Source organism: Microtus pennsylvanicus, chromosome 12, assembly GCF_037038515.1.
Source record: "Microtus pennsylvanicus isolate mMicPen1 chromosome 12, mMicPen1.hap1, whole genome shotgun sequence".
Classification (NCBI taxonomy): domain Eukaryota; kingdom Metazoa; phylum Chordata; class Mammalia; order Rodentia; family Cricetidae; genus Microtus; species Microtus pennsylvanicus.
The window spans coordinates 29119995-29132453 of NC_134590.1; the positions used below are offsets into that span (position 1 = coordinate 29119995).

Sequence of the window (12459 nt, forward strand, 5' to 3'; positions counted from 1 at the left end):
TCAGAGACTTCCAGGTGTGCCTGGTGACTTGTTTCCCAGGTGATTTTGGAACCTGTCAAATTGACAAAGCCTAGCCATCTTAGCTGGAAATACTTGGCTTCCAGAATTCCACACTGTCAAGGATTGCCTCTGACTGTCATTGGCTTCTCCTCGGCTTTCTTTCCTGGTTCTTAGTCTTCTTCATGCTAGGCACCCCAGGACTTGGCTCCTAGACCTCTTTCTCATCGAAAATATTGTCTTTTTGACAGTCGATGAAGTTGGATATTCTCAGTTATTCCCTGCTGTAGACCAGCTTGGGACTCCTAGCTAGCTGGCCTTGGTGTTATTTGCTGGATAGCACAATCCAATTATGTCCGTATCTGCTATATAATGAAATAACGTATTCCCATAGGAACCTCCCAGAAAACAACAACAATGAAAGAGATGTTACCAAGAGTCACCTTATAGTTGACCACTAACATTTACAAACCTTTGGCTAAGTTTTTAACTTGGTGTTTGTGTTACATGTATATGTATGTATGTATGTATGTGTGTATATGTGTGTATGTGTGTATGTATGTGTGTGTGTGTGTATATATATGTATGTATGTGTATATATGTGTGTGTGCTTGAATATATGGAGGCCAGAAGCCAATACTGGGTGTCTTTCCCAGTTGCTGTCAGCCTTATTTTTTGAGACAGGGTCTTTCGCAGTACCCAGGACTCACCGATTTGGCTAGGCTGGCTGACCCATGAGCTCCAGGACCCATCTCTCCACCTCCCCAGATCTGGGACTGGGTCGGTATACCACAGCACTCAGCTTTTTATGTAGGTGTTGGGCCTCTAAAACTCAAGCCCTCTGTTTACATGGCAAGCGCTTTACCAGCTGAGCCATCCCAGGTCTTGACATGGAGAGCAAGCACTCTGGTTCTCCTGAGCCCCTTCCCAGCCCTCCTTTGCCTATTCATCCGTTCATTTATTTTATTTATTTATTTTTAACCTTATTGTGTATGGATGTTTTGCCTGCATGTATGGCTGGGCACCATGCATGCAGAGGGTGTGTTGGGTCCCCTGGGACTGTGAGCTGCCAGTTGTGTGGTGGGGCAAGTCTTCTGGAAGAGCAGTCCCCGGCTCTCCAGCCCCCCATTTGTGGTTTTAATCACCATCCTGATCATCCCCCAAAGGAACAGCTGCCTTAGAAAGCAGATGTTTTTACCCTCACACCTTTGAGGGCCACTTCTATCTGAGTTAAACACTCGCTGGTCTTTTCCTTGTATCAGCCCTCTCCTTACGGTGAGTGAGTGTCCCTCACACACCTTGACTGGCGCTGGTGAGCTGCCCCAGCTGTGCCATTGCTTGGCTGTGACGGAGCTGGAATTACTTCTTGCCTTTCTCTCAGGGCTAGACGCATCAGTTGAAGATTGCAGTCTGCACTTAGCTTAACAAACTCAATGGAGGGAGGGGTTGGGCGCCGACTGTTTTCTTTGGGGGCTCATCTTAGCGGTGTGAACTGGCAGGAGGCTAGCAGACCATAGCAGACAACAACTGCCTGGCCCGGGTGCGGAGCTTACCCTTCCTTACCGCCCCCCCCTATTCTTACCTTTTTGTACTTTTGTAGTAATTCATGATTTGGGGGCCTGTGAGGTGACTCAGGATCTAAGGGCACTGGCTGCCGAGCCTGCGGACTTGAGTTGGATCTGAGGAACCCACATGGTGGGAGGAGAGAGTCAAAATTGTTACACCTATGCCATGGTATGCATGTGCACCCCCGGCCCCCAATAAATAAATAATTGTGAAAGCAAATAACAACAACAACAAAAACCCCAACAAACTCAACATTCGGCACAAAGTGGGGCATTTTCCTTTCTAATTGTTAAGCTGCTTGGATATTTTCTTTTGTGGCAGTCACTGGGGCAGGCATTAAAGCAGGAAACAAGGTTACCTTAGGTCGTCCTCTGAGGGCTTCTCTCCCTTTAAAGCTTGTTTGCACGTAGCTTGATTGAGTTACTGCATAGGAAGAGAGGAGCCCGTTGAAGATATATCATCTTCTGAAGATTCGGGGTTGCACCTCAGCACGGGAGAAAGGGCGCACAGTGGCAGTGAAGATTCCAGACGCGCTCAGCTCTCTTGCGGTTTCTCTGGGCCACCTCCTTCAAGAGCAGCCAAATGGAAATGCAGGGCTTTGCTGATATTCAGTGTTCATTTTATTGAGTAAAATATGAGCAAGACACTGGATGTTTTCAAAGTTAGTGTCATCCATGGCAGGGTTTACCTAAGCAACGATTGGTTATTGAGTCTTTGGAGTAAGGAAATGGTGATTAATGGCTGTCTTGGGAGAAATGTGGCCATGGTGGTTAACGGCTGTCTTGGAAGTGTCTGCCTCATCAGGGGGGCAAGTGTAGACATTGTGGAGAAATCAAGTTATTGAGAGCATGGGGGGCAGCAGTTAATTTGCATAGGGGTGTTCATGAGGCCTCTTTGGGGAGGTGGCATTTGCATGGTCTGGATGAATGGAGGGAGCATGTGCGCAGGCGCGTCCTGTGGAAATTTGTTTTAACTGGAAAGCTGGCTATGGCTAGAGTAGGGGAAAGAGAGCCCATGTGTTTCCTCATGTCTGTGAAACACTGTTAAGCATGGGTTTGAGACAGAGAGGACAGTGGCAGTGACCGAGGTAGCAGCAGCCCTGGAGAGAAATGGCCAGGTTTGGGAAAGGTGCTGATTTAATGTCAAGGCTACGAGAAGCACTATTCGAGGAGCCATGGCTGTGTTTGCCAAGCACCTAAGCACCACAGGAGGGACAGGCAAAGATTTGGGTACAGGAAGAGTTGAGCTTGGGATCCTTTAGGTGAGTCCAGTGGACAATGCATCTGCCAGGCTGGTGTCAGAGGAGAGGGAGGCCTGAGTCCCAGATGGCAGCTCTGTCCTGGCATAGCCAGATTTGAATGTGAGCCCTCTGGGGAGCTGGCCTCGGAGGTAACATCGGTGAGCAGGAGGGTGGGGACTGAAGCGGAGGAGGGGTGCCTGGGGAGAGGAAGAAAAGCTTTGGGGGAGCCTAGGCAGTTTGGATGCTCACCTTACTAAACCTGGATGGAGGTGGGCGGTCCTTGGACTTCCCACAGGTCTGGGAACCCTGATTGCTCTTCCGAGCTGATGAGGGAGAGGGACTTGATCGGGGGAGGGGGAGGGAAATGGGAGGCGGTGGCGGGGAGGAGGCAGAAATCCTTAATAAATAAATAAATTAATTAACCCCCCCCAAACAAAAAAGAAAACAGCGTTCCATGGCTGATCCTAGTACTCTGGAGGCTAAGGCAGCCGCATGATCGACACAGCAAGATCCTTGTCTCATAAAACAGGCAAACTAAAGCTAGGATAGCATGTGGCATCTCATGGTCCAATTGGAGAGTGTTTTAAGATATGGAGGGAGACACGCTGCCTTTTGAGTGCACTGAAGATTCGGATGGGATTCTGACCCAAGTTTCAGGAGCTGTGGAGAGCGTTGGGAACAGTGGCTCCTGGGAGTACAGTCAGGACGGGTGAAGGAGACTGAGAAGGAGAGGATGAAGTACTAAAGGGAGACCACTGTTTGGAGGCTTTTGTCTTAGAAGGAGACGAAAATGCTGAAGTAACTGAGGGACTTCCCCCACTCCCTCACGGTAGAGGGGATGTTAGAAGGTGTGGGTGTGCTCATGGGTGTGACCCTCCTCCTTCAGAAGGAAGAAAGCAATGAGACTTTGTCACCTTGAGGCTGCCATTCTCCATCTTAAAGGTTAGCTAGGGGGATGTTTGTGTTGGCTCAGGAGTATTGACTCCCCTGGCTTTCTTCAGGGAGCCTTTGCGATTTTCTTTCTGTCTCCTTTTGGCTTGCTTAGTCTCATTGTGTATCGGGATAGATTTTATCTTTCACATTTCTGGTAAATGGTGATTATTAGGAAGTTGAACCAATTGTGTGTGGAAAATGCCAAAGACGTTTAGCAGGGAATGTGTTTCCCAAGGCCTATTGTTTCCCACAGAAAGGAAACCACTGGCTTCTTGCATGGATGAGGATAAAGTTATTTTGTGAACACAGTACTTTTTTTCCTTTCAACTGACTAGCATTTTTCATACTGTGATCAAAAGAAATTACTTTCTGAAAACAACAGTTTAATGGGACATGCAGACTTCGATTGTAAGCAGGGATCTACTGGAAGCCCTTAAGAAAAACCCAGCTTCTTTCCAGACCATTTTACATTCTAGAGGTAGTTCACGTCATTAGCTTGGGAAGAAAGATACATTGAGAAAGCTAGAAGTACGTATTTAGTTTTTAATGACTTTCAAAAGTAATAAAGAGTTTTAGTTAACTGTAAGGAAGAAAATGGGCAACATGGGACACTTCAGTCCAAAGGAAAAGGGAAAAATGCGTATTTTTGTATGTAGTATTATTTACACGGTTACTTTTCCGTTGCTGTGAGCACAACCAGCAACCAGAGACGGAAACATTTACTTTTACTCACATTCAGAAGGTTGCAGTCTATCAAGGAGGGGAAAGCAGGGGGGATCAGCTCAGTTGAGGGTGCACAGAGTCTATGGCAGGGAGAGATTGGAACACAGTGACCAGGAATCAGAGAGCTTGACAGGGGTCAGGTACCAGGCTATGACCCTGTGAGGCCCAATTCTAGTGATTTCTTTCTTCAAGTTAGGCTTCATCTCCTAATGACCCCACAACCTCCCCAAATAACACCACCCACTGGAGAACAAAAGTCCAAAACTGAGCTCTTGAGAGCTATTTCAGATTCAAACCATAACAATGTAAGACATGTACGCGAGGTGTGTAGACACAGTCTGATCTCTCACCCTGAGTTAAAAAAGAGAGTCTTCAGGTAATTTGTTTAGAAACAAAATTTAGAGGACAATCCGTAGGAAGCACACGCTATAGGCTAGTAAGTGTGGGCATGCTCCGCTGGGCGCGAGCATGGAGGGTCCAGCGTGGGAAGCTTGGTGCCTCTTCTCCCAGATGCTCGGCGGCGCCTGTCACCTTCAGTAGCAGCCGCGGTAGTGGACAAGGAAACGCCGAACCGAGGCCGCTGCCGCTCTCCTATAACCTTCTAGATGGAGAGGCGACACTCCCAACCATCGTCTTTTTGCATGGACTCTTCGGCAGCAAAACCAACTTCAACTCCATCGCCAAGGTGATGGTCCAAAGAACCAGCAGGAGGGTGTTGACAGTGGATGCTCGGAACCATGGTGACAATCCCCACCATCCAGATGCAAGCTACGAGGACATGAGTCAGGACCTTCAGGGCCTCCTGCCACAGCTGGGCCTGGTGCCCTGCATTCTCGTTGGCCACAGCATGGGAGGAAAGACAGCCATGCTGCTGCTGCCACTGCAGAGGCCAGATGTTGTGGAGCGATTGGTTGCTGTAGACATAAGCCCAGTAGGTTCCTACCACACCTGGATCATATCTAGGAAGCTACATAGCAGCCATGAAGGCCGCTGATATCCCGGAGAAGGTGCCGCACTCCCAGGCTTGAAAACTGATAGATGCACAACTTAGTGCCACTGTCAAGGACCCAGCCATTCGGAGGTTCGCTCACTAACCTGGTGGAGGTAGATGGGCGGTTCTCTTGGAGAGTGAACTTGGAGACTTTAGCTCAGCACTTGGACAAGATTCTGACCTTCCCACAGCAGCATGAATCCTACTCGGGGCCAACTCTCTTTCTGATTGGTGGATATTCTAGCTATGTTACAACCCAGCCACCACTCAGAGATTAGGCGTCTCTTTCCTCAAGCCCAGATTCAGAATGTGCCTAATGCTGGCCACTGGGTCCACAGTGACAAACCCTAAGACTTGGATGCTGTCAGCAGCTTCTTGGCCTAAGAAATGGCTTCTTGAAAGAGCAGACAGGGAACTCTGGGCTGCCTGCTTCTGCATAGAACAATTCAGGTGGGCACTGAGAGGGCTCAGAGGTACAGAGGTCGCCCAGCCCTTTAATAAATAAAGGCAGTTCTCTTAAAAAAAATTTAGGCGGGTGATGGTAGCACAAGCTTTAATCCTAGCACTTGGGAGGCAGAGGCAGGTGGATCTCTGTGAGTTTGAGGCCAGCCTGGTTTACAAACTGAGTTCTAGGACAGCCAGGGCTATACAGAGAAACCCTGTCTCATAAAAAAAAAAATAGAAAACCAATGTTTGCCTTTCTAAAACACTGGATTTCTAGACTAGGCTTTTATCTTCTTTGTGTTTTATGGTCTCTGAATCTGTATCCAGGAACAAACCCTAAATATGTCTGGCAGTAATGATGCCATCCGCTTTCTGAGCATCTAAGAAAAGCATTCATGGACGAGAGTTTGAGAAGGGCCAGCGAGGACGTTTGGGCTGTAAGCTGTGCTTACATGGACACACTTTTGCCGTCGTTTGTGACCTCCGAATGGTGGAGGTGTGAGTACTCAAAGAACACCTGTGTGTAACAGACATGTGACACATTCCCCATGTGACGTCACTCAGTCTGATCTCCACCCCGCCCACCGTGGGTGGGTTAAAGTAACAGCGGCTTTCCATGCAGACAGTTGTGGAATGGAATACATAAATGTGAACAAGCTTGGGTCAGCTGGTGATAAACGCTCCATGATGAAAACGGGATTGCAGTGCTTCCGAACCTCTCTTCTCTTTGTTTGATTGAGAGTCACAGTAACTACCTCCTTAGAGTTGTGTGGGCTTAATTAAGAGGCGTGGGAAACGCACCTACCAGAGTACCTGGCACAATGCCCACAGCCAAGTGAGGGATATGCCCCCCCCCTTTTGTCTGAGTCATCCAGATCTTCGGGGCAGTGCCAATAATATACGTCAGTTACAGTGTACTTAAGCCGTGTCCTTGAGTAGGCTTGAAGATCTTGTTGAAAAGCAAAGTAACAGGTATAAACCTTGAAGACGTTGTGCTTGGTGAAATAAGCCAGATCCCCAGAGGGCAGGTAGCTGTGATTCCAGTGGTGTGAGATACCAGGTCATCAGTTCACTGAGACGGTAAGGGGTGGTTGGCTGGAAGAGGCCGAGGTAGGGTAATGGGGCATCACTGTGTCACGGGTACTGAGTTTTGCAAGATGCAGAGAGAGCTGGAGTCCGATGATGGTGGTGACTGGACGTGGGTGTGAATATCCTGTGTGCGCTATGAAACAGGTAGGATGGCAGAGGACATGTCATGACCATCACCACACACACACACACACACACACACACACACACACACACACACACACCCCACAGATTCCCCTCCCCCCCTTCGCATTTTCCATATGTGTCAGTGAATCAAGAGCCATCAAGTAGTGGGTTCTGGCATAGTGTGTCTGTGAGATTCCCACAAGATGAAAGCTCTGTTGGAAATTCTCTTTCCTTCTCCGAGGTGCTCTTTGGTGGCTGGAAAAGGCATTTTCCATTGTTCTGTCAATTGAGAAAATGTTTCTTGGGTTCTCATTGTGCTCACAAAACAACAACGCAGAAGTGTTGAGTGACACCTGCCAGTGATTGTTCTAAGTTTACACCAAACAGTCCTCAGGGTACTTCTACAGTCCTTTGGAAGCTTCATGAAATAGCCCTTAAAGGCATTGTTCTCATTTTGCGGCTGAGAAGCCAAAGGCTCTTGAGTGGGTAAGAGGCTTTCTACTTTAAAAACATCTTTAGAAGTGTTTCAGTTCATAGACACAAAGGCAGGACATTCCAAATCGCAGAAAGGGGCCGGCAGATGTAGGTGCAGGACTGTGTGAGACATATTTGTATGAAGCGGAGTCGAGAGAACGTTAGGGACATAGGTTGGTGGTTTTGTCTTTTTCATTACAATCTTGACTCCCAGGACAGTGCGGTCCCCTACTATCCGGTAGGCATTGCTGGCCGCACTGTGTCTTAGGAAGCAAAGCTTGGGATACAGTAAGGTCCCTAAAGAAGGAAGGGCAGAGAGCAAGTAGGATTCCCACTTAGCCTTTTGTTGTGGTCAAGTGGAAGGGTATTTTCTGTTTTAGTACTCCAGGACTGGGAGTCACAGCTCATGGTTGATTGAGTAAGGCGAATCACAAGAAAGGCAGGCTATGGAGATAGATGCTCAGCAGGTAAACATGATGACTGGGGTTACAACCTTGAAACCCATATGGTGGAGGGAGGGAGCTTCCTCAGCAACAACAAAAAAACCTACAATAATAGTGTACGAATAATTTTTTTAAAAAGAGGGAGGTGGAGCTGTGTGGTCCTAGGAGGAGAAGTGCCGCTCACCGTACACCCCCCCCCCCCCCCCCCCCCCCCCGCCCCGTGTCTGCCCTTGGTGCGCTATTACCCAACCAGTACGCGAGCTTCGGGCAAGGGGGCTGAAGGTTAAAATACACAAACACACACAGACAGAAAGACAGAGACACGGGTCATCCTTGAATTCCCCAAGAATGCCTCCTTTAATGTGTTCAGGGGCAGATTATATAGAGATAGCCACGCCCCAGCCAAACCCACCAGAAACCACTCTCCTGCCATCAGGAACTCCTGAAGGTCTCGTGCTCAGAGCAGCTGTAGGCACTCAGATCAGGGGAAAACAAGTTGCTTACAAGAAATTCAGGATCTGTGGGTCTCACTGCTCCCAACAGAGAAGAGGCCCATGGAGTTCATACGTGAGTGTAAATGACTGAGGAGATTTTCCAGTTTTGCGGGCTTCGTTTTCATTTTGATACAACAGTCACCTGAATACATAGGTGAGATGCAGTTTAGCTTTGGAAAAAGGAGGATTAGAAGTAAAATGTCCAGGGGGTGAAGTGCCTGGGAAGGGGGGACTCCAGGGGCCTGAGTTGACCAAATGGGGTTGGCCTTGGGCCGCTGCATCCAGTTGAAGAGATGGAGTGTCATCGAGATGATGGGGGTGCAATTGGAAGAGATGGAGTGTCATCGAGATGATGGGGGTGCAATTGGTGTGGAGACTTGACAAGCCAGGTGTCTTCTTCAGAGGGTACTCAGCAGGGCTGGGCACTCTTTAGAGTAATAGTAACATGTGTTAGTCCATTTAAAGCAAGGTTTATCTATTTTTGTTCTATGTGTATGGGTGTTTGGCCTTCGTATATGCCTGTGCACCATGTACGTGAATTGCCAATGAGGCCAGAAGAGGCTGTGGTGTTCTCTAGGACCAAATTACAGACAGTCGTGAGCTGCCACGAGGCTGTTGGAATTTGAACCCGAGTCTTCTGCAAGAGCAGGCAGTGTTCTTGACTGCTGAACGAGCCATCTTGTCTAGTCCCTGTATTAGTTCCTTAGAATAATAACGTATACAGCCAGGCACGGTGAAGATGAGGACAGAAGGGTTTAGGGGTCTAGGGCCGATCTCCATGACATACATAATGAAGCTGAGGCCTACCCGGGGCATATGACTTCCCATCTTTAAAGCAACAAACAACACTCTTCCCCCACCCCCCAATAACTTCAGAGGCTTTCTCATATAATATTTGTAGCCTAATATGCTGACAGTTGATTATTTAACAGAAAACTTATTATTTAAGGGGCTGGGGAGATGACTCCGAGGAGAAAGTGCATGCCAGGCAACCATGAGGGTCACAGTTGGGATCTCAGCACCCTTTTCAGTACTGTCCTTCCAGGACTTGGGAGGCAAAGGCAGGGACTCCTCAGAGAGAGCTGTGAGCTAGTGCAGGCAGGACACACCGAGCTCTTGACCCAGAGAAACCTTGTGCCAGGGAGTAAATTGCAGAGATCGAGGAAGACACCAAAGTCAAGTCATTCAGGCTTTTCCATGCACACGCATAATCACTCATGTGAGCGTACGCGCACACACACATAAACACACAGACACCACACAGACATACACAGACACACACACACACACGAAAAGGAAACTTGTTTGAAATAAGTTGGAAAGTACATACTTTAAACACTTTATAACTAGATATATAAATATTTTAAATTTGCTAATCTTTTGAAATACAGTCAGGGCATTTTCTGTACAATGTGTTTTAGAGTGATTTCCTTTAGGTCATAAAAGTTCATTTTTAGAGACAAAACATTTTCTTTTCACTCTCATTCTTGATGTGTAATACTTGGCTAAATTACATAATTAGAATAAACACACTGACCTGAGCAGATTATAGGACAAATTTTTTCTTCCTGGCTGCCATGTAGTTCTGTTAGGAGAAAAATGCATTGGACCCTCTGACTCCAATAGCCTTTCTGGAGGCTGAAATCCAGAAGCCTTGGCTCTCCTTGCTCTTATGGCTGGCAGGAGTCTGGTATGATGTTTAGGCCCAAGGCTTTCCCAGACTATAAAGGAGCAACATAGCAAATAATGTTGCAGGTACTAGGTTATTGATAAACAAGTTTGAGTATAGTTATTTTTTAAGAGAGCACCAGTTTTGTTGAGATAATAATTCCCATACCACTATGAATTACCAACTTAAAGTCTACTACAAGTCGCGGCTACTGTGAACTCACAGACAGTTGCATCTCCGCAGTTGATTGTTGTGTTTTCATCGTTCCCCCTTTTGCTTCGGTTCCTAGGCGCCTGCTCATCTGTTTTTCTCTGTGTGTAGATCTGTCTGCTATGGACGTCAGCTCGTTTCAGTTAGTATATTTACATTGTGTAACACGTCAGTACATTGTTTCTTCCTGTGGTAGTGTAATACTTCAGCAGGTACCCGTACCTCAGTTGACCATTAATTAGTGGGTAACGTTTGGGTTATTTCCACCCTTGGCAATTGCATAAAAGGGTATGATAACCATGCATTTTGTGGGGGTATATATTTTCATTTTGTGTTTGTAACCCCAAGAGTGGAATTCCTGGGTGGTGTTTATCCTTTGGAGATCATATAGATTTCTCTGGAGTTGCTCTTCTGACTTTTTGTTCCCACTAGTGGTATGTGAGGGTTTTAGCCATGTTCTTATTGCCTAGTGCCATCAGCCTTAGTCGGCACGGAATGTGGCAGTGGAATGCCATGTATTGCTGAGTCAAGTCCTGGGGGTGGAGAAGCCTATGGCCAAGGCAGATCTGGTATCTGGAGAGAGCCCACTTCCTGGTTTGGTAGATAAAGGAAGCAAGCTCTCCTGTGCCTTTAGGGACGGTAGCATTGCCACTCTGGGGACCCCACCCTCACGACCTGGCTCCCCTGAAAGTCCCCACGTCCTCTACTGAGTTAGTGTGTCAGAATGTGAATTTGGGAGCGGGCACAGACGTCCATCCTAGCACCTTCCTCATGAGATTTTACTTTGAAGAGTGGGTTTTCTGTTCATCATTATAACAACTGTTTGGGAGAAAAGTGGAAGAGAAACTGTTATTCTTTTTTTAAAGACATAAGGTGGGAAGGCCAGTCTCACGAAGGGCTGTGATCCCACGAGGGGTTGTGGCTGGTGACCCCAGGCCTTGTGGGGGGGACCGTGGCCGGCGAGAGACAGGCAGATACATCATGCAGAGTAAGTCTAGAGTTTATCCAGTGGGTTATGAAGGGAGGGAGAGCGAGATGGAAGAGAGAGATGGAAAGAGAGGAAGCCGGGTATCTGCTTCTATCAGAGGGAGGGGAGGGCCTGGGAGGGGGCGTGCTTGTGTCTTAAAGGGACAGGGTACCCAGGTGACAGACCAGATCAGCTGATCATAACTGAAACATCACTTATTTTAAACCACTGCCTAGAAATAAAAGTATTTTCCTTTCATATTTTAAATTTATTTTGGCATTGTATATCCGTGATTGTCCCTCAGAAGAACCCTTGCTGCTAGTAACAATTCAACAAATACCAAGTATCTACTGTATATGTTGAATATACTTGTATATATATATATATATATATATATATATATATATATATATATAGTACTGTATACATACATATATTGAATATACATGCACTTTATATGTCTATTACAATGTCTACTGTAATGCACTATATATATTAGTGAATACACCAATTTTTAAATTTTAGTTTTATTTCTTTGCTTAGTAACATTTCTGCACATTGTTTTTGGAACTATATTAAATTTATCTTACTAAAGATTGCCTCTTTTTTTCTTTTCTTATTGAGGAGCTTCTTTTTTTATTAGTTTATTTTTATTTTATGTTGTGTTTTGGCTGCATGTATGTGTGTGGGTGTCAGAATCCCCAGAACTGACGTTACAGATAGATGTAAGCCACCATGTGGTGCTGGGAATCGGACCCAGGTCCTCTGGAAGAGCAACCAGTGCTCTTAGCACTGAGCCATCTCTCCAGCCCAAAGATTGCCTCTTTCATTCATCCCGTTCTTTTTTAAAATCTTTGGGTTATTTATTTTTTGTTTTGAACTTTTATACTCTATCAGAGCGGCTCAGGGACAGAGTAAAAACAGAGAAGCATCGATTTGCAGTAGATGGTGATTAACACAGAGACCCACAATTTGCTAAGTCACCAGAAACAGCAGAATGCAGAACGCTCAGCCCTAAAGGGAACGGATACACGGATCCTTCCTCCCAGGGCTCAGGGATCGTGGTGAAAGAGGAGTAGAGAGAGTAAGAGCC

General features: G+C 46.7%; 1 protein-coding gene and 1 pseudogene across 3 annotated transcripts in view; both read left to right on the forward strand.

Moving 5' to 3' along the window:
* Window positions 1-12459, forward strand: part of Fryl (FRY like transcription coactivator) — a 225016-nt gene that overhangs the window by 24734 nt on the left and 187823 nt on the right. The gene's annotated exons all lie outside the window — the stretch shown is intronic.
* On the forward strand, window positions 4742-5976 carry LOC142832560 (sn-1-specific diacylglycerol lipase ABHD11 pseudogene; annotated as a pseudogene).